Source organism: Gracilinanus agilis, chromosome 2 (assembly GCF_016433145.1).
Source record: "Gracilinanus agilis isolate LMUSP501 chromosome 2, AgileGrace, whole genome shotgun sequence".
NCBI classification, from domain to species: domain Eukaryota; kingdom Metazoa; phylum Chordata; class Mammalia; order Didelphimorphia; family Didelphidae; genus Gracilinanus; species Gracilinanus agilis.
This window is the reverse complement of record NC_058131.1, coordinates 358,677,545-358,700,455: the sequence shown is the minus strand read 5'-3', so window position 1 is coordinate 358,700,455 and position 22,911 is coordinate 358,677,545.

Genomic DNA, 22,911 nt, shown 5'->3' with positions numbered 1-22,911 from the left:
CAGTTAGCTGCCAAGGAGCTAGATTTTGTGCCTCCACTCGCTCTAACTCTGGAGCGCAGCCTCTGCCTCTGGTACTATGGGTTGGGGAGGGGTGATCCACTTGCATTTTGATGGTAGCTATTTCCCCCCCTTATAACATGGAAGTACCCAAATCCCATTGACCTTCAATACTGTGCCCTATTGTGGGGTCCCTTCTTTCATCTGGATTTTGTTTTCTTGTTCTTTGGAGGTATGTTATATCTGTTTGTAAAGAGAGAAAGTTGCCCTGCCTCTACTCTGCCACCATCTTAACCCAGAAGTCAAGGATGTTACTTCTAATGTTGTTCTTGTAATTTTTAGTCATGTCTAACTTTCTGTGACCCCATTTGGGGTTTTCTTGGTAAAGATACTGGAGTGGTTTGCATTTCCCTCTCCAGATCATTTTACAGATGAGGAAACGAAAGCAAATAAGGGTTAAGTGACTTGCCTAGGGTCACACCATCAGTAAGTGTCTGAGGCTGGACTAAAACTCAGATCTTCCTGATTCTAGGTTCAACATTCTACTCAGAACATCACTTAGCTATATCATTACTTTTTTTTTTTAATAACCCTTACCTTCCATCTTAGAATCAATACTGTATATATTGGTTCTAAGGCAGAAGAGTAGTAAGGGCTACGCAATGGGGGTTAAGTGACTTGCCCAAAGCCACCCAGTTAGAAAGTGTCTGAGGCCAAATTTGAACCCAGAGCCTCCCGTCTCTAGGCCTGGCTTTCAATCCACTGAGCCACTTTGTTGCCCCTTGTCCTATTACTTCTACTACTATTATATTACCTAGGAAAAGTTAATTCTCCTCTCTAGGTCAAATTTCCTTCTCATTAAATTAGGGCTTTGAACTTACTGACTTCTAAAGTCCTTCCTGCTTTTAAGCCTATGATCCAGTAACTTACTCAGGGATATGTATTGGGTGGCAAAGCTGAGATTCAAACCCAATCCTTGGCCTCCTAACTACTGGTCATCCCAGTATGCCGTTGTTTTTCTCTCCCTGTGTGGTCCTGAATTTCTTTTCAGCTCTGCAAGGTTTGTATAATATCATTTGTATAATATTCAAATGCCAGACCCCAGATGGACTAATGTCTGTGTGTGTTTTTTCCTCCCTTTCTTTCTCCCCTGCCTTTGGGGCCCGCTCTTGTTCCTCTCTGGCTGGTGTCTGTCCTCCCTGCTGACCTCTAAGTGGCGGCCCCTCTGTCTCCACATTCTTCTTGCTCCTCTGCCGCAGATCCACTCCTGTTTAATTCTCAGCCTGCTCTGTAAGTCTTTCTTTAATTACTTGTTGCTTCCTGTGTGTGTCAGTGTGCCAACTGTCTTTCTGTGTACCTTTGGCTTCTGCAGTCTGTGCTGCTCATCTCTGTGAGCTTAAGGAGACAGGGGGAAATGTCAGAAATGTTTGAGGAAGAACCTCTTACTCTTCAGAGTAAGGATAAGAACCTTAGAGATCACTTAGGCCAACCCCTTTTATTTTAGAGCTGAGAGATGCAAAGTCCAGGGGGATCAAATGACTTTAGAGCAGTTGATAGAATTAAAAGCCTGGAGATGGGAAGACCTGTGTTCAAGTCTGACCTCAGACACTTACTAACTGTATGATCTTGGTGGAATCATTTAACCTGGTTTTGCCTCAATTTTCTCAGCTGTAAAATGGGGATAATTATAGTACTTCCCTTCCAGGATTGAAGATCAAAGAAGATATTATTTATTAAAAAAAAATTCTCAGTGCCTGACACATAGTAGGTGCTGGACAGATACTTATTCCTTCTCTTCTTTTTTCTCTCCTCTATCCATTCCTAAGATCACACAGCTAGTTAGTGGCAAGCTGGGGTTTGGGATCTGGGACTCTTATGATTTCAAAACCAGCATTCTTCCCATTATAACACACCATAAACAACCATAGAGATAATCTACTCCAATTCCCTCATTTTATACTTAAAGAGATCATGACTCAGGGGAGAAGGTGATTTATCCAAAGACCTACTGATCATAAATAAAAGAGGTGGAGTTGTACCCAGGTCTTCTGATTTCCAAGTTCCTCTTCATAGTATAGACCATATGGCATCTCCCTGAGCTCCAAGTTTTCCATGTGGAGGGACTCAATCAATCAATCAATCAATCAATCACAAGCATTTTTAAGTATCTACTATTTGCCAGTTACTGTGCTAGGGTCAAGGGATACAAAGACCAAAGTAAAGCAGACTCTGACCTCAAGGATCTTACATTGCATCAGAAAAGATAACAGATACATTTAGAGATACAAAATAGATATGAGGTGATTTTAACGGAGAGGGCATTAGCAGCTGTAGAATCAGAAAGAGGCTTGGTGTCATCTGGGAGATAAATTGCTTTGCCTGCCATGGAACTAGACTCTTAAATAACATTTTTAGCAGTATGGTAAGGTAGAAAGTACACTACACTTAAGAGACTTGAGTTCTAATCCCAATTCTGCTATTAACCAGTTGTGTGACTTTGAAGAGTTCACTTCAACACTCTGAGCCTGGGTTTCCTTAGTTGTAATACAAGGATAATAATGTTTGTGCTACCTAAGTAATAAGGCTTTGCATCTGTGGCTACATGATTTCCTTGGTACAAGTACTCTCTTCAATGACACAAATTCTAATTTTCCAGACTTTTAGTAGACATTCTTCATGAGTTGCTACAGCCAACCCTCTAGTCATGAGCATCTCCAAACTTTAACTATTTTTATTTTTATTTTGAATATTTTCCCATAGTTACATGTTTCATGTTCTTTCCCTCTCCCCAAGCCCCCCCTAGCCCCCCTTAGCCGAAGCACAATTCCACTGGGTTTTACATGTATCATTGATTAAGCCCTAATTCTATATTATTGATAGTTGGACTAGAGGTATCATTTAGTGTCTTCATCCCCATCCAAACTTAACTAGATAAAAAGTCAGCTAAGTCATGCACACAGGTCCATTATCAAGGCCTTTACAGCTTGGGAGGACTTGCCAAAGTTTAGAACCGTTTAGGTAATGATATCCTAAAATGCAAAAACATGAGTGCAGGAAAGAACTTTGGAGGCTATTGAGACCAATGTCCTCACTATGTGGAGGAAGAAACAGATATCCAAAGAAATGACTTGTCTAAGACTTGTCCACTACTACCAGAAAGTAGTAGAATGGACCTAAAAGCAAAGTAATTGATCCCTGCCTCTCAAAGCCTCTCTTCAATGAAGTGTTGGTTTTGAGATCTCAGGGCCACATTCACACCATATCATAATGGAACACTGGACAGGGATTTAGTAGAGATGTAATCGGGTATTATAATTATTCTACTATGATATGGTAGAAAGAAGCATTAGATTTAAGAGACCCAATTTTCTTTTAAATTCTTAATTTCCAGCTTAGATTCAGTATTGGTTCTAAGGCAAAAGAATAGTAAGGGCTAAGCAGTGGGAGTTAAATGACTAGCCCAGGGTCACATAGCTAGGAAGTATCTGAGGCCAAATTTGAACCCAGGACCTCCTGTCTCTGGGCCTAGCTCTCTATCCACTGAGGCACCTAGCCGCTCCCAAGATTTGACTTCTAACCTTGATTCTGCCACTTTATAATTGTTTGGCTTTGGATAGATCACATCAACTATCTTAGATTCATATCCTTAGCTGCAAAAAAAAAGGGATAATTACAATTACCAGCAATGAATTATTTGAGCCAAAACAAGTTATAAAGACCATTAACTAAGACAGGGAAGATCTGTAGTCTTTGTGGGTCAAGGGCAGACCCTCACTTATAAAATCACAGAAAGCAATGAAATATTAAGATTCTATATCATCTTGCCTAGCTTTTCTTTTTTAATCTTTATAGAAGCTTTTTGTTTTTTTTTTAATCACAACCATTTCAAAACACACCCTCTTTTCTGAACTACTGCCCAGATCCCTTCCTTGTAACAAAGAACAACAGTTAAACCAAACTAATCACACAGCAGCTGAATTTGCTGAAAGAGGCAACATTTGTTCTCTATAGTCCCCTGCCTCTGAGGGAGGTATGTACCAGTATCAGTCCTTTAGGAATAAAATTGGTCAGAGTTCAGTTGCCTTTTAGTTTAGTTTTCGTTTATATTATTTGAGATATCATAGATAGTGTTCTCTTGCTTCTGCTTTCTATCAGTTCATATGTCTTCCCATTTTTCTCTAATTTCCTCATTTAAAAAATTTTCTTATAGCTCAATAATATTCTGTTACATGCATCTACTGTGATTTACTCAGCCATTCTCTCACTATTGGGAAATCACATTCTTTCCAATTCTTTTCCAGTCACGAAAAATGTCCAAATTTTATTAAGGAGACTTAATCAACAAAAAAATCATTAAACACGTTAATGTACCAAGCAGTATTATAGGAACTGAGGATATAAGAACAAAACTGAAATGGTCTCTGCCCTCAAAGAACTTACATTCTATCATGAGAAACAGCATGTATCCATGTAAGCATATACAGAATGAGAACGAATTATGTATAAGGTAATTTTGGAGTGGTTTATAGACAGCTGTCTGAAGGAAAGACAAACAGGTTAAGCCAAGCTCTAGCTATTTCTCTCATTATTATTTCTTTAGATCTTGAAAAGACCTTGCTCCTGATCTTTGAGGTAGTGGGAGGAGGGGTCACTTCTCTATCTTTGCTGCCCCTTGCCTTACCTAGTTTCTTGAAAATGGAGATAATTCTAGGCTCTCTCTCTCTCTCTCTCTCTCTCTCTCTCTCTCTCTCTCTCTCTTTTCCTCTTCATCTGCAATTGGGACAAAGTCCCCTAATAAACCTGGGTCATATTCTCCCACCAATGGAAATGGTGTCCATGGTAGGGAAGATATGAGTATAGTTACAGAAACCTAGTGATGAAACATATGGGAAAAGCAACTCATGTGGTTAGGGAAATTCATTCTCCTTTTCTCATTTCCAAAATCTTCTAATGTTTCAAAACTGGTGTCTCTTTGTAAGACAGGACCCATCTCTAACTCAGACTGAAAAATCCAAACTCCATAGTTCTATTAGGTAAAACAAAATCAAATAATTTACAATTTCCTTATAGTCTCAAAGTAGTGCTTTATTATTTGTCATTGTCTTAAAAATCCTTTTTAAAAAAGTATATGTTAATAAGCTGATGGACCATATAGCCTTAGAACTCTTGACTTTTAGTTGATTTCCAACAAATCCTCTGAATCCATTTGAGGGACCATTTTCTATCAGTCCTCAGACGTCTGTCAAACAACTGTTAAAATAGCCTTTTCTATGAATTACAGTAACCAATTATGGAAATATCATGATGGGTGGAGATTGCCAGAATTTTCCATCATATCATTTCTGTGGTCCTTTGACTAAGTGCATGTGTGGAGGGACTGGGAACTACATGCAAAGCAGGAGTGGCAGTAAAAATGAGACAGAAAGATAGGTAGGAAACAGAGCTCAAGAAAATAGAATTAGGAGTGAGGAGCCTGTTTAGCCCAACAGAGAGAATATGCTGCTCAAATCATTGTGAAATTGGAGAGAAGGCAGGACGTGGTCAGAAACAGTGGAGAAGAATTACATTTGCTAACTTCTTCTAATTGTATAGAATGAAATCTAGGTGGTAGTCATGTTGCTCCTTTTGGGACCTTAAATTGTCAACATCTTTATGAGTCTGGGTCCTTTATGAGCCTGGGCTGGATATCATCAAAGAGCATAGGACCTAAGAACCAGGGGGAAGACCTCCTTGCAACAATAAACTACTATAAGGCTACAGTTTCCCTACCTTTCCATTAAGACATTGTCACAAAGGAGTCTACTCTATTAGGAGACAGAATGGTGTGATGGAAAGAGCATCAATTCAAGAATCAGAGGACAATGGATTCAAAACTTGGCTCTTATACTTAGCAACTGTTGTGGCCATAAGCAAATCCACTTTTTTGGTTAGTGAAGCAGTGGATAGAGAACTAGCTTCTGAGTCAGGGAGAATTAGGTTCAAGATCCACCTCTGACCATCAAGGGAGATATGACCCAAGTAAGTCATTTAGCATCTCAATGCTCCCAGGTAACTCTCTAAAGACTGTAAACTGGGAAACACATATTGATCTGTCTGGACAGAGGGAGTTTCCTCATAGGGACTCCCCCGTCCTGATGAAACCAAAGGTCTTGGCCTCCTTATAGTTCTGGTCTCCAGTTTACTAACATGTAAAATAGAAATGAGTTTCTGTAATCACTTCCTTCTCAGAGATATTGGGAAGAAAGTGCTTAGAAAAATTTTAAGCGCTCTAGAAATGGGAGCCATGGTTATTAGAAGAGGGGACTGCTGTTTGTCTCAGTGGAGGGAATCCGTACATGGATGAAACCATGCATATTTTTTTTCAAAATTTCAGAGTAATGCTAGATAGAAAAGAATGCTAGAAACACATTTCTGTATCTCCCATGAGTGAACCAATAATAACCAATTGAAACTCCAACATCATTCTAATAGGTTTCATGTGATTTAGAGCTAAAAGAGCTCTAGAAACAAGTTAAAATCCTCCATTTTATAGATGGGGAAACTAGGGAAGAGTGACTAGCTCCCAGTCACACAGGTAATGAGTTGCAGACCTGGAATTTAAACCCCTCTGCTTCTTCTGACTCCCTGTTTATTGTTCTTTTCTCTATCCAAATTGACTCAGTTCTTTGTAGGGAGTGTCAGGGTACAAGGAGGTGGTGCACTCCCCATACTACTTTTTACCTAATCTGTGCTATCAAGTGCCCTACTATATTCCAGACTTCATTCTAAGAGGTGATCACAGAAAGTAAAGGGCAGAGAATTGATCCAGGGTTTATTATCAATATTCTAATGAAATACCATGAGCCTTTTATTCTTATTGAATTGGAAGAGCAATTGGCCAGTGGAGGAATGAAAACTGGTCACCCCACTGCAAGCCTTTTATAAAGCTAAGGCTGCCAAGCCCTGAAAACAAACAGTTCTAGGAATTCTAGGCAGGGACCAGAGCAGGGGATGTGAGTCCTACATCACCAGAAGACAGCAGAGATGGGGAAAAGATTTTCTCTCCTCCCTCTATTTGGATGGAGCTACATGCCCATCTGCATCAAATCTAGCAGTGGTAGAGTTCAGAGCATTGAGAAGTTCAGGACGGAGTACAGATACGCAGCCTCCCTGCCCTTCCTTCCCCCACCCCACATGGACACAGAGAAGGAGTGCACCTCAAGGTAGGAAGTTTTAAGGAGCAAGATCTATGGCAGCAAAGAAGAGAGCTAAATGTTTATTTAAAAGAGAACTTGTCCTGAAAGTTGAAATTGAGTTGCAGAGAGGAGCAGAAGTAGGGAATCCAGTTGTTCCCAGAAGAGCACAGCATGAAGATGACTTGAGATGAGAAAGGATATTGGGGTCTTGAAGTGCTGGAGACATGAATTGTTTTGGTCCCAAATGCTAGACAGTTGGTAGGTGGCACTGTTGACAAAGCACTAAACTAAGAGTCTGAAGATCTGAATTCAAATCCAGCCTCAAATACTTACTAGCTGTGAGCAAATTACTTAATCTCTCTCAACCTCAGTTTCTTCCTTTGTAAAATGGGGCTAATAATAGCACCTCCTGAATTGATGTTTGCATAATGCAAGTGAAACAATGAGATATTTATAAAGTACTTTGCAAAACTTAAAGCCTCATATAAATATTATTATTATCTATATGTGTGTAGATACTCTACCAATGTACTGTAAGTGACAATCTTCTTGTAAATGTTAGGAGTATTTGTGGGCAAGGGTACTCCTGTTTCATGAAAAGGAAAGCTTTGCCCTTATATTGTCAGCTTAATAAAAGTCTTGGGCTTTAAGGCAATCGTCCCTACTCAATAATTGTTAAAGATATGCTCACCTGGTGGTAGGGTGGTGGGATGGTAGAGAGAGAATAGTAAAGAGTTATAGTTTTAGGAGTGCAAATCCACAGAGAACTTTTGGATCTGTAAGAGTATATTGTCTCCTGGGGCCCGAACATACAAACCTGTGCATGTCAGGTTGGAAAATTAGTCCAGAGAGGGTGCTATGATAACTAATTGGACAAAAAAATTCAATTTATGTTACTACTACTACTACCACCACCACCAACCACCACCATCACCATCGCTACTACTACCCCTACCACTACTACCACCACTATAACCATTACTACAACTACTGCCATTGCTACCACTATTACTACCACTACCACTACCACCACCACCACCACCACTACTACTACTATTATTACCTTACATTTGCATAGGTCTACAAATAGGCTTGCCCAAGGAGGAAAAAGATCTTATTTTGTTTTCAACATTCCAAATATCTATAATTCTACTGAAATATCATTCCTCCACCAACCCAGGCTATAATTCCTCTACTCTTCAGTAGATATTTCCATGGAGTGCTGTGGCTTCAGAAGTCCATCTCCACACTTCTTTAAGTTGGATCTTGGCTAATGTGTAGACACCTTGGCTAATGTGTGCCTTTACAGTATGGTAGGACTTAACAGAGCTTATGTTCTATTGACATAACCTTTAAAAGTCCAGAGTCACCCATATAACATATGGAGGAATTGGAAGAAGGCTTCATTGGAAATAAGCAGGAACCTAAAGTAAAAGAAGGTAATGCAAATGTTAATTTCTTTCTTCTTCTGAGCTTTGGAACCCGTTAATGACATACATACCTATGTAGGAATATTTGGCTTGAGATCTGGGTTAGATTTAGATGATCTTGGAGATCCCTCTCTCCTCTGAGCACCTACAATTCATATTTCCCAGAACCTAATAATCCTGCACTACAGAGATAAAGAATCCCAAAGGATTGTGCAGGCTATTTCTCTTCATTTTGACCTCCTTGGGCAGATGGCAAAAGCCCTGTGTAGACATGAAAGATAAATGTGTACATCGAGTCTTCCAATTCAAGCATAAATAAATGCATCAACCAAATGTATCAATGTGCCTTCTCTCTCAAGCATCACAGGGAGAGTTTCCATATGATTTTCTCTCCAGAAAGCTTCCATACTGTTTAACTAATGAACAAGTAAATGCAAAAGAAAGCTTATGCTTTGAAACAAAATTGAGTAGGGGAAAAATGGGAATAGAGACATATAACTGAAAGAATCTTAGGGACAAAGAAAAAGCATTTATTCACCCAATCATGCAGCCTCCCCCCACCCCCAACCTCATTCATTCACTTAGTCATTCTCATTTATTTGTTCAAACAATAAGCATTTATTAAGCACCTATTATGTACTGGGCACTATGCTAAGGGCCAAGGATACAAGACAGTCCTTGCTCTCAAGAAGCTTACAATCTAATGGAGATGATAACAGGTAAATCGATATATACAAACAAGATATTATACATAAGATGTACAGTCACAAATTCTACTGTGTACTAAAGATTCTTAGGAAAACTCTCTGTGACCTAGTTCATAATTAAATACAGAAAGGAACCTACTTCCCCACTCCCAAATATGTAGTGAAGAAAATGTACAAGCATCATTTTGCAAAAGTGTCAGAGGCAGCAAAGAACTTTTCTAAACTATTATACTGTGCTACAGGCAAATGACAGAATTTTAGAGATGCGAAAACTCATGATGTAAAATTCTTACTGTTCCTAGGAGCTGCAATGTGTGGCTAAGAAGTTGGGTAAACTTGATATAAATGATTACAGCAATACTACTGATATTAGTACTTGAGCTTTAAAACACGCAAGAGTTATCATAAAGAAACCCATCTGAGTCATAAGGAAATGTGCTAGAAAACTGACCGTGCAATTATAGTCTTAAACAAACGAGAAGAAAAATGCTAATTTTTCTTTAGTGGATTTCAAATACTTGGCTGTCCAATTATAACAGTTTTGGTAGCAAAAGCCCCCATAATGTAACATCTAGGCTCACTCTCCTAACTCCCACTGCCATTGGCAGGTCGAGTCTCTAGAAAGCAATTACTATATCTCCTCTACAAATTTTAAGAGTAATGCTCCAGATAGAGTTCATATTTATCTGGTTTATACTTGTCTGGTATAGTCACTAATAAACCTTCAACAAGTCCAAATTGATTATCAATTTTTGTTGCTGTTGGCACTTAGTCATGTCTGACTCTATGTTACCTCATGGATCACCTCATGAACTTTGTCCATGGAGTTTTCTTGGCAGACACTGGTGTGGTTTGCTATTTCCTTTTCCACCATGTCCTCATTTTACAGATGAGGAACTGAGGCAAATAGGGGTTAAGTAATCTGCCCAGGGTCACACAGCGAGTAAGTGTCTAAAGCCAGATTAGAACTCAGACCTTCCTAACTCTAGGTTCAGTGCTTTATCCACTATACCACCTAGCTGTCCCTGATTATCAATTACCGGAGTTTATTAGCCTTAAAATGCTGTAAAATTAGCTGTAAAAACTAAGAGTGCATAGTAAGAACAGATGGCTAATAATAATAATAATAATAATAATAATAATAATAATAATAATACGGGACACATTCTCTCACAAGTACATACAGAGCCTAGGAGGAAGTGCTTCAAGCCTGAAGAGCTCATGTGGCCAAAGGCTAAGCTCACAACATTGAATTATTGAATAGAAGTCATTTCCTACTTTTATGGAGTCCTTATGAAGTTCCCCATAGACATAGCTCTTAATTAAACTCCTAGGATGGGTGTCTTTGCAGAGTCCTGATGCTGCCTTTCCTTGGTGAATCTAGATGTTCTTGGCATGTCCCTCAGCTCCCAGTGTAAACATTGACATAAGTCGTTACTGCTCAGGGAACACTCACACCAACACAGATGAATGTCCAAATCTTTTGACCTTTATAAGTTAGTTCACAAGGCTGAGATAGTCTAAGGAGAAAGAGGTGAATATAACAGTACTTTTGGGCTAAATGCTCTTTTCCCTGCCCCTCAATAGATTTAATTTAAGGAATCTGCCTCCTCAAGTGCTTCTGATACCTGATTACTTTCAGCTCAAATCCCTTCACTGAAATACATACACACACACACACACACACACACACACATTACATAAACACACACATATCTTCAAATATGTCTAATTGTTTCAAGCAATCCCGATACAATTTCTTTACATCTGTCACTTGATTTCATTCAATAACTTGAAACACTTCACGCTTCCCAATTTAAGGACTTATTAACACCTAGTTTACATCCTTAATTAATTATTGTAATTCAATCAAAGAAATATTCTCACTCAATAGAGGTATCAGGGTATAGAGTATCTTGTTAATTATATTACTTGGGATTGTGGGGTGTATATAATAAAATCATTAACCATTTTTACATGACATTTTCAGCATTCTCTGCTCCTTATTTTAAGGTACCTCCTACTTCTAAAATTCCATGTTCTGTGTTCAATGTTTTTATCCAAATCTGACATTCGATCTAGTATTTATTATGGTTTCTTTTATTTATTTATTTGGTTGGTTTCGAGACTGGGTCTCTCTATCTCAGCCAGGCTGGAAGTACATTTGTCACTTAAAGGTCTGATTCCACAATGCATCTAGATGCACAGAAGCTTTGATCAGCTCATTTCTAACCTGTTCCAATTCACCCCTTCTTGGGCAGCCTGGCGGTCCCTGCTCCTGGGGGCTGATCATATTGTTGGATCCCAAATCAGCTTTCATCCTCTTAGCACTTAGAATTCTCTTACTCAAGTCATTCACCAATTTCATCCTTCTTGAGTTGAAGGGTTTACAAATACATGCCGCCATGTTCAGTTACTAAGGTTGTTTTGGGCTTTAGCATTCTATGCTCAACATTCAAAGGTCCCTTTTGGCTCTAAGCTCATATGCTATATATATAAAGTAAAGTCCCATCTAATGCTGACATTCTATGTTCTCTTGCCTGACATCCTTTCTAGTTCCACATTCTAAGGTTACTTCCACGTCTAATATTCAGTGTTCTATTTTACATTCATTAGCATAAATGTTCTATGTTGTCTAGCATGAAATTTTACAAAGAAACTAGTTAGAAAGGACCAGTGAAATAATCTAATCCAATTACTTCATTTTCCGATCAAGATACCTGAGATCAGGATGGGGTATCCTGCCCAGCATCATAACTATAATAAGTAAAAAAAGCTGGGATCGGAACCCAGGTCTTCTGCACTTCTTCCGCTCTCTCACACAGCCTCTTTCCCTTTCAGCTTTGACAGTCTCTGTTCTTCATTCTCAGGTCTCTCTCAACTCTAACATTCTATTATACTAATTGACCCAGCTTATATTTTAGTAATTAAAACATCTTATGCTAAGCATCCTATTGTGATCTCTCCTGGTGGGGGGTGACAGGAAGGGGGTAAATTTAGGAAGAGGGAATGAGGGCTGGGCCATGTGTAATAAATTCTAATTATTTCCTCCTAATAGCTATGCCATGTATTTGCACAGCAAGCTGAGCAACTCCAAGAGATTATTATAATGCATCTAATTATCAGCATCAGGCTGCTCTAAGTGCTATGCTAATGACTCAGTGAATGAATTGTAGACTCAGGTAATTACAGAACCTAATGTAACTCTAAGCTCCCTGTTAATGCCAGGGAAATGGAAACAGAGCCAGCTGAGGGTGAGAGAAGCTCGATGCCTTGCAGCAGAGAGACAAGGACTAGATTTTGAAAAACCTATGATACACCTGTCTGCTCCACCGCCTACTGGTCTGTGCTCTCCTACAATTTGAAGGTGTGACCCTACAAACGGGAAGTGGAAATAGTCTATAGGAATGAGCCCTGGTCTTAAAATCACCAGCCTGGGGTTCTAGTCCCATTCTACCACTGACTTACTCTGTGACCCTGGGTGAGTTACTGCCCTATTTCTGAGCCTTCATTTCCCCATATATAAAATAAAAAATTCTTTCCAGCTCTAAGAGTCTATATTCTAGAATGGAAGGGATCTAATAATACAGAATGATAGAACCTAGATCATAGACTCCTTGAGCTAGAAGAAAGCTGAGATATTATTCAGTCCTAACTGAATACCTACCTGAAGCAATCATTTCCCTTTATTGCCACAGTGCTGTGTCCCTAAGAAACAAACAGAGAACCAATTGCGGACCACAGAGGTCCTTGAACCAAACCACAGACCTTTGTGATCATCTAATGGTAGGGGTTCCTAATCTAGAGTCCATGAACTCATTTTAAAAATATTATAACTATATTTCAATGTAATTGGTTTCCTTTGGATGCCTATATATTTTATTTTGTGCATTTAAAAACACTGTTCTGAAAAGGATCCATAGACTTCACCTGACTGCCAGAGGGGTCTGTTACACATAATAAAAAGGTTAAGACCTAATTATTAAATCCCACTTCCTCATTGTTCAGAGAAAGAAACCAAGGTCCAGAGAGAGGAACTGACAGCCAGAGTTACATAGTAAGCTAGATATGAAGACAAGCCCTACTTAAACATGTAAATACAGAGACGGTACATTTCCTGAAACCAAATTTGTCAGATCTTGAAAATGATATTTCTTAGATATACTCACTGTGAAATATGTTTTTGTGATTGTTGATGGTCTACTGTTGGCTGTCTTTCACCAACTCTGTTCTTCCCAGGATGTACTTGGGTAATCAAGCCCTATATGCTGATAGTTCCTATCCCCAGTCCCACAAGGGGCCTGGACAGTCCAGCAAATGCTCAGCAAAACCAGCTGTGAAAGTGATGATTTGGAACATTCTCTCCCTCTCCTTTAGCTTCTAGATCTCCCTTATGTGTCTCTCTGTCTAATTCTCTCTCTCTCTCTCTTTCTCTCTCTCTCTCTCTCTCTCTCTCTCTCTCTCTCTCTCTCTCTCTCTTTCTCCATTTCTCTCTCCTCTCTCTTCTCTCTTATATGCACACACATACGCACACACACACACACATATCCTGCCCACTATTCTCCCTATTCCTTAACAGCTTACCCATTAACACATGGAATATAAACAGTCAGACATGTGGAACGAAGTGTGAACAGAGCCTTTGAAGATGGGCTCGCCACCATAGCAACGACTTTTCTAAGAGAAATCAAAACAGAACTCTTATCCTTAATGTGGATTCCTTTTTAGTGGAAGCTCAGGGATGGTGAGTGTGGCTATCCTTAGCATGGCCAGGAAGGAGGAAAGAACCGAGGTACAAGGGAGAGCCTAGAAACCCTGATGACAACATCTTGCCTTTCCACAGCACAGCCTAAATTAGTAAAATTTTTCCTTACATTGAACAGAAATCTCTCTTTGCAACTTTCACTTTTATTGTTTCTAATTCTGTTATGCAGGACCATGCAGGACAAATCTGAGCCCTCTTTTCTCTGACTGCCTTCCAAATACATATATAATTATGGTCTTGGGAGTTAAAGGCTGCTTAATTTAAATCACATATGACCAAGAATTCCTTCTATGACCTCCAAACAAGTAGTTATTAGACCTTTTCTTAAAGACTTTTAGGGGACATGTAAGTTGCTCAGTGGATTGAGAGCTAGGTCTGGAGACAGGAGGTCCCAAGTTCAAATCTGACCTCAGATACTTCCTAGCTGAATGACCCTGGGCAAGCCACAACCCAAATTGTCTAGTCCTTCTCACTCTTCTGCCTTAGAACCAATACTTAATATTGATTCTAAGATGGAAGATAAAGGTTGAAAAAAAAAGACCTTTAGCTAGTGAAACATTAACACAATCCAAAGAAACCCAAACACTTTTAAGATAGTTTCAGTGGGTAAGGAAAGGAAGATTGATATAATACTTGTGAGCTAGTCATAAAGTCATGGAGACCTGGATTTGAGCTCTAACTCTGATATATACTAGCTATGGGACAATGGGCAAGTCATTTAACTTGAGTACATCATTCAACTCTCTAAGATTATAAAACTTCCAATTTGCCAAACTATTTAGTTTCCTTTGCTGGTTCTTCTTTTTAGGGCTGTCATGCCCTAAAACCATCTGGACCATCTCTTTTGGCTTTATACTATGCCCATAGTGATCTTTCAGTTCGATGGCTTCAGTTATTATCTTTATGTGCATGATTCCTATATCTACATATCAGGCCCAAATCTCTCTGCTGAGCTACTTCTCCAACTGCCTCTTCTATATCTCAAACTGGATATCTCCTAGACATCTGAAACCCATCATGCCTCAGAGAGAACACAACTCAATATTTTTCCATTCAAAGTCTCCCACTTCTGAACTCCTTTATTACTATCAAGAACACCACTAATTTTCCCAATATCCCAGGTCTGCAATGTCATGTTTGACTCCTTTCACTCACCCCACATTGCTAATATATTGCTAAATCTTGTTCTTTCTACCCTTACAACATCTCTTGTACATATCCTTTCCTTTCCACTTAGACAGCTACAATTGTAATTTAGCCTTTCATAACCCCTTGGGTAGACTATAGCTGTACTTCTAACTGGTTTTGACCATGGCATCCTCTACCCCCATCCTTATTCAGTGAACTCTTCATTTCAGTCATTTTTTTAGTCATGCCCAACTTTTTGTGACCCCATTTGGGGGTCATAAACAGATGAGGAAAATAAAGAAACAGGGCTAAATGACTCGCTCAGGGTCACACAGCTAGTAAAGGTCTGAGGCCAGATTTGAACTCAAGATGATGAATCTTCCTGACTCTACATCCAGTATTCTATCCACTGTACCTCCTACCTGTCCCTAGGGTACTCCTTGTCATTTTACTTTCAATATAAGACAGAAACTCTTCTGTTTGGCATTTAAAGCTCTTTATAATCTAACCCCCCTTCCTACCTTAATTGCCTTCTTATGCTTTGCTTCTTCCTCTCCACTCACTCTACAATTCAACAACCCAGGATTATGTACTTGAAGTTTCTTGAACAGAACTCTCCATCTCACATCTCCTTTCCTTTGCACCAGTTGTTCTACATGACTACAATACTCTTTCCTCTCACATCCACCATTTAGTTTCCTTGGCTTCCTTCATGACTCAGTTTATATCACCTTCTAAAAGAGCTCCCTTAGTTGATAATGTCTATCCTTTATAGACTGCCTTCATCTCCTCTGCATATATCTTCTATGCACCTAGTTATTTATATGATATCTCCCCCATTAGAATGAATGCTCATTGAGGGTAGGGACTATTTTCTTTGGGGGCAGGGTTTGTTGTTGTTGACTGATTGAATTGGTGGAAGGACTTTCCATACAAGTATGTTCTCATGTAGATGAAATCACAGGTCTGGAATGTCCTAAAAATTACTAGCAATATCTTCCTTTCATTGATACTAAATCTTCTCATTGTTATTAGCCTAAGCAGAGCAAATCTAATACTTCTACATAAAAGAATAACCCCTTCCCCAGAGACCACCTCTACTCATTGCAAAAAATAATGTAAAGTAGGAATTCGTCTGACCAATTGTTTTGTCTATACAGGAAGCCAAACAATAGGTTTGATTAATACTTTTAATGAATTCACTACGAGTTTTGGTTCCATGAAGGCACTGATATGTGTGTGTGTGTGTGTGTGTGTGTGTGTGTGTGTGTGTGTGTGTGTGTGTATAGGGGGAGTTTAGTTTTAAACTCTACAGAAAGCTCATCAAAGTGATGACTAAGATGTAGGCATAGAGATAAGTGATAACAAAATGTGCATGAAATTGAGCTTGATTTAAATGCAATTAACATATTGAGTGCACCTGGGCTAGAAGATGAAAAGAATCATTGGCTGTCAAGATCTGATAAGAAAAATCTATATTGAAATTTCAGTATGGGTTTTCAAGTCAACATAGTTATTTGATTTATCTGTGTGATTTCTAGTTGCTCATATATAGATGGCAGAAATGAGAGAGTCCAGAACAATGAATGTCAAAACTAGAAGGAATCTCTTTCATGTCATGTCCTCCTTAAGTTTCCCCTTCTTCAGATTAAACTTTGCCATTTCCTTCCATCAATGACAAAATCTTAAGGCTCTTGACTATCCTGGTTGTTCTCTCCTGAATATTAGAATAAGAATCACAGATTTTAAGTTAGGAGGGACCACAGGGGCTAGAAAGGCAGCATGATGTATACTATTAGATCAAGAACTAAACTTTGGGTCAGGAAGATTTGGTTCACATTCCAACCCAAACATTATTAGTTCTGTGACCCTGAGCAAGTGATATGTTCTGTGATTCTCTGGGCCACAGGTACCTCATCTGTACGATGAAGGGATTGCACTCAATGACCTTTACATCCCTTCTAGTTCTAAATGGATGATTTCGTGATCCAGTTGAATCCATAACTGACCAAGAATCTCCTCTACAATATCCTTGACAAGAGGTCATCCTGTTTCCAAAGAACCTCAAGTCAAGCCAAGAATTTTAGGTCCTTGCTAAGTACCAGACCTTGTGCCAAGTCCTAAAAATACATATACGAGTAACAAGAAAGACTTTCTCTTCCATCTGAGGAACTTGCATTCTAATGAATGGAGACAATATGTAAAAATAAAAAGTTGTAAACGAAGGAGGAGGCAGAATACAAAAGAATCAGGGATAGCTGGTATTGGAGAATTCCCTTTACTGAAAGGGATAGGGACCTCTTGGTCCTCTCAGCAGGGGTCTAATGACTTTGGGTAAAGATAAGAGGCCAAAATGAAAGCGAAGAAAAGTATTGGCATTCTAAGGAATGCTGTTCTTGCTGATAGTAGTTTCATCTTCTTAGGGTACAGATTTGGTTTTATTATCTTTCAGACCTGCTTAGAAAGGACAGGATTCTGTGGCAATTTAGGATAGGTAAGTAAGAAAGAGAGGAATCCACCAAGCATGAAAAGAGGAGTATTTGGAGTGCAATGACAGAATTTACAATAATAATGGTAATAATAATAGATAGCAGTTATATAGGACTTTATCATTTGCAAAATACTTTATAAGTATTTTATTTTCTCCTTTAGAAATCTATTATTACTCCCATTTTATAAATAAGGGAAGAAGACTGAGGTCAAGTGACTTGCCTATGGTCAAACAGCTACTATCAGAAACCAAATTTGAACCCAGATCTTGCTGACTCGAGGTCTAGCACTCCATCCACTTCATCATCTAATTGCTTCTAAGCATAAGAGACAAAAGAAATAATGAAATATTTTTTACAATTATGAATTCTTTCTAGAATAAAACTGCAGAATCTCTTCCCCAAGAACAGCAAGTAGTTGTTACAGGAGTATATGAGACCATCTGCTTTACTGCATCCTTATATAGTTTACTATATTGTACTTTTCCTTCAAAGGGCTGGAGACTGTCTAATAGTAGGTAACCAGGTTGTTGGGGGAATTAGTACTTCAGTAAGGTAACTGTAGCTCCTAATTTTCCCCCATATTGGTCTCCAAATGAAGCTCACTGAAACAAGTAGTAAGAGAATATCACATCACCTACCACACCAGCTCATTTCACTTTGGAATCACTTTAATTATTAGAAAGTTTTCCCATACAATAATATCATCTTTAACTCTCATCCATTGTTTTTAGTTCAGGGAAGCATTTCAGATACTTGAAGACTGCTGTCATTATTCCTCTAAGTTTCCCATCTTCCAGATGAAACTGTAAAGAGTGAATCAAACTCTCTTTGTCAATCAGTGACTCTTAAGTGAATCAATCAAAAACTTAAGAACTTCTACTTAGTACCTTACCAGTCACTAAGTATGAGAGTTCACAAGTCACTTGCTAGAGTGGGTGACAACTACTCTGTCCCTGGGCAGTGCTAGGCAAACTGAAACACTACGATTGGTTCCCATAAAGTGGGGAAGGGACAGGAAGTTATGGGGGAAAAGGACTATAAAAAGTCCTGAATTTCCTGTCCAAGTAACTTCTTGAAACTTCTCCTTGGGAGCTCTTTTTTTGGAGTCTCTGCTCCTTGGATCTTCTCCTTTGGATTTCTTCTTTGGAGGGAAGCTCCTTGGGACTTTTGGACTTCAACTTGAAGCTTTACGCCTTTCAATTGGAGTTTTTGGCTTTGGGACTTTGACTTTGGAGCTTCTTGGAGTCAGGGACTTTCTTGTTGGGTTCACTGCTGCCTTGGTGAGCTTAGCTCAAGAGAGTTTTTCTGCATTGGGACCTTGCCTGGATCCTGCCCAGCTTGCTGGCAAATGACTAGGATTCCCATGTGGCGATAGGAACTCTGTCAGGGAGCAAGCTTCATTTCAGCATTTATGGTAGGCTAGGCAGTTTTCTTACCTCTTTCCCTTCCACATGCTCCTCTTTTTTTACTAATATTCCAATTAAACAAAATAGTTAAAAGCTGCTAATAGTTTTCCTGTCTCAAGGGATAATAATCAGTGATCACTTTTATAACTCTCTTATTTAGTCAAAATTCCAATTTAACCATTATAAAACTTTGCCATTTCCTTCCACCAATGACAGAGTCTCAAAGCCCTCAAGCTTGACTATCTTGGTTGCCTTCCCCAGACACTCTTCAGCTTATCAATTCCTAAAATTCAGTCCCTAGAACAAATCACAATACTCCAGATCTTTTCTGACTGAGGCAGAGGACTGAATGAAACCATTGTCTCCCTCAATCTGATTGCCACTCTTAAGATAACCTAAGGTCACATGGGATCTTGGGAAACTAGAACATGAAGTGTCAGAGTTCAAAGAAAACTAAGAGGTTGTCAAGTCTAACTCTTTATTTTAAAGAGGAGAGAAATGGAAGCATGAGAAGGGAAGTAAATTATTCAAGACCATGCTGTGAGACAGCAGTAGAACAAGAATAAAAACCAAGGTCTCTTGACCTGACCCCCTTAGCCAAACGCTTCCAATTAGAACACACAGAGCATACTTTCCCAGTCTCTCCACTCAGTCTTATGTTTTCCTCAGGGAATGACTTGGGAATTATGTCTTTGAGTTGGACTTATCAATCCAACCAACTACAGAACACATTAAATATACTACAAAGATCTTGTTATAGGTTGATCTAAAAGCAGAAGGGATGGAAAGGGGAGAGAAGATGGAAGAGTGTGGTTGAGAAATAGGACTAGTAATTACACTTGTGATTTCATTAGTTTAAGAAACTCCTAGTTAACTTCTTCCCGTTCCTTTTCAGTCACAAACTGCTACCAGTTTATTCTTTGTAAGGCAATGCTTTGATCACATCACTGCCTTCAACTCAAAAAGTTACCTTTCTCGTAAAACAAAATCTAAGGCCTTCCGTCTAAAATCGGTGGATTGGTTAGTCCTTGGCCTCTGGGAACCCAGCCTCTGATTAGAGGATGAGGACTTCTCCTAGAACCTTTATTTAAGGAAGGTACCTAGACCAGCCATCTCTTCATTTCCTACCAGGCTGTTTTCCTCTTGACTTCTCCTTCATGCCCTTCTTCCAGGATACTTTCACCATTTACCCCCCTTTTCAGCTTCCTTTTATGAAATATCTTCCCCCATTAGAATGTAAGCTCCTAGAAGAATTGACTTTGTGCTCCTATTTGTATTTCCAGGGCTTAACACAGTGCCTAGAACATAGTAAGCATTTAAGAACTGCTTATTGGCCAACTGCAGCTTACGGTCTAAGAAAGCTGCCTAGTATACTGAGAGATTTGAACTCAGGTGTTCCTTTCTCTGAAGCAGCTCTCCATTTACTCACTACAACACCATGTCTCATTGTGATTAGTTGGTCATGTCTAGATAAAGTCATTTGGATTCCTGGCTGGTCTTGGTATGAATCAGTGTGCTAGTAGTTACAACCGCAGCTGCTCCTTAAGGTCTATGGAACATCCCCTGGACAGCAGAAAACATCTTGTTCTCCTCTTTGTGGGGAGGTGAATGGACTTTTCACTCCATGCTCCTGTGGGAAGACAGGAAGGAAAAGAGAGGTTTAGGGGATCAGGGAGGTTGTGCAGAGTGGATTTACTGAAGAAAGTAAAGATGCTTCCCCTGGAGAAGAGAAGTTGGAAGAAGTCTGTAATTTAATTATCTTAAGAGTCTATAAGATGAGGGAATTGGTTTAGAATAGATCAATGATCCTGAAAGTAGAGGCTGGAGATGGGTGGTGAGGGTAGGGAAAAGAGTTATAGAGACTATCCCAGGAATTACCTGACATCATTGTGTTTATGATCAACCAGTTAAAAGATGGAAAGTCGGGCTACCAATCCTGATGTTTCTCCTCCATCCCTTGCAATTTAGAGATGCTTAGAAGTAGAATGAGTTGTCTCAAGAGCGAGCAAGTTCTCTGTTACCTTTTGGTACTTGTCAGCAATGTTGTAAAGGGAATTCCTGTTTGGGTATAGCTAAATTGAATGACCTCTGAAATTTCCTTCCAAAATTCCATGAAAAGTTTGCTGTTTATTTCATTTAGTTTAATTTTGTAGAATCTATAGTGGGGAAAAGGCTCAAAGAGGGATTAGAGTCACTACTTGGGATGGATAGAATGATTAATAACTCTCTTCTTCCCTCTTTTCTTCTTCCTTCTTCCCTTTCTATATCACATTAAGGTTTAGAGAGAACTTTCTTTACAATGCTCTGAGATAGAGAATGGATTATGAAATACTATCTCTATTTTACATATGAGAAAACAGGGTTTCAGAGAAAAGAAGATCACATAGCTAGTAAGAGGCAGTACTGGGATTTGAACCCTGATCTTCTAACTTCAATACTTTTCCAGTGCTGAGATTCTGTGATTCTATGACAGCTACATGATTCTTTCCCCTACTTTCCTTCTTCCCCAGGTACACAGTTTTACACAGTGGGCATCATCAGGAACTTGAGAAACTCCCCATACACAAGGACCCTGAATCCCAGGAGTCCTTTTTCTGATCAAAGACATGGATAACAGACAATAGGCAGCACTCTGGCAACAAGATTTCCAGTCACACTCACTTCCATTGAAGGGATACCTACCACATTTTTCTAGCCTTCCCTCCACTCCTCCAGAGGACTACAGAGGACAAAGGCTACAATAAAGTGAGGCAGCTGGGAAACAGCACCAAAAAGAAGCTGCTGCCCATGGAAAGTAAACCACAGAATTATAGAACCTCAACATTGGAAGGAATTTCAAAAAACATCTAGTCCAACTTTCTACCAAGGGCATCCCTGCCTTTCCTGACAGTTTCAACAGACGGTCATTCAATCTCTGCTTGAATAGCTGCAGCAAAGAGAACTCACTAACTCAGTGTTGTTGGATACTTCAACTTGTTAGGAAATTCAAATATTGATTTAAATCTACCTCCCTTTCACTTCTTCCCATTGCTACTAATTCTGCCCCTTGAAAGAGTCTAATAATCTTATCCCTATTCCCTGTCACAGCCCTATACATAGCAAAAGATGGCAAGTATCTCTTGTCCATCTTCTATGCCTCAGAACAGTGATGTGAACCTATGACATGGATGCCAAAGATGGCACACGGAGTGTTCTCTGTGGACATGCAGCTGCCCTCCCCCTTCTTTACCCTCCAGAGTTTGTTAATAGAAAGGCAGAGGGATCGGGTAGAACTGCTCTCCACCATGCCTGACATTTTTTTTACATTCTCTGCCCCTCTGTCCAGCAGCCCAATGGGAGCACACAGGGGATAAGGTGGACAGCTCACAGATGGCAGAACTGGAAGGGAACAGAGCACTCAGGCCACTCCCCTCCCCTTCTCTATATTTGCTGAGGACATTCCTCTCTTCAACCACCCCTCTGCCCAGCAGCCCAGTGGGAGTGCTTTCTCCCTCCCCTGTGTGTGTGTGTGTGTGTGGGGGGGAAGGTATAGCACTCAGTGAGATGAGTGGGGTGGGAGCAGGGTCTGACACTCCATCTCTAAAAAGTTCACCATCACTGCCCTAGGATTTCTCTTCCATAGTCCTTTAAGAGAATGAGAAAAAAAATTATTTAATCTAACCAATTGGTGAGTAATTCCAGTTGGACTAGTATACTCCTCAGTCCAACTGATCTTCATGGGACACAGTTTTGATTCCACTAGAATCCTAGGAATCCTCCTCTAAACGTTCTTCACAGAAATTCTATAAATGAAGCTTGACAATGTCAAGGC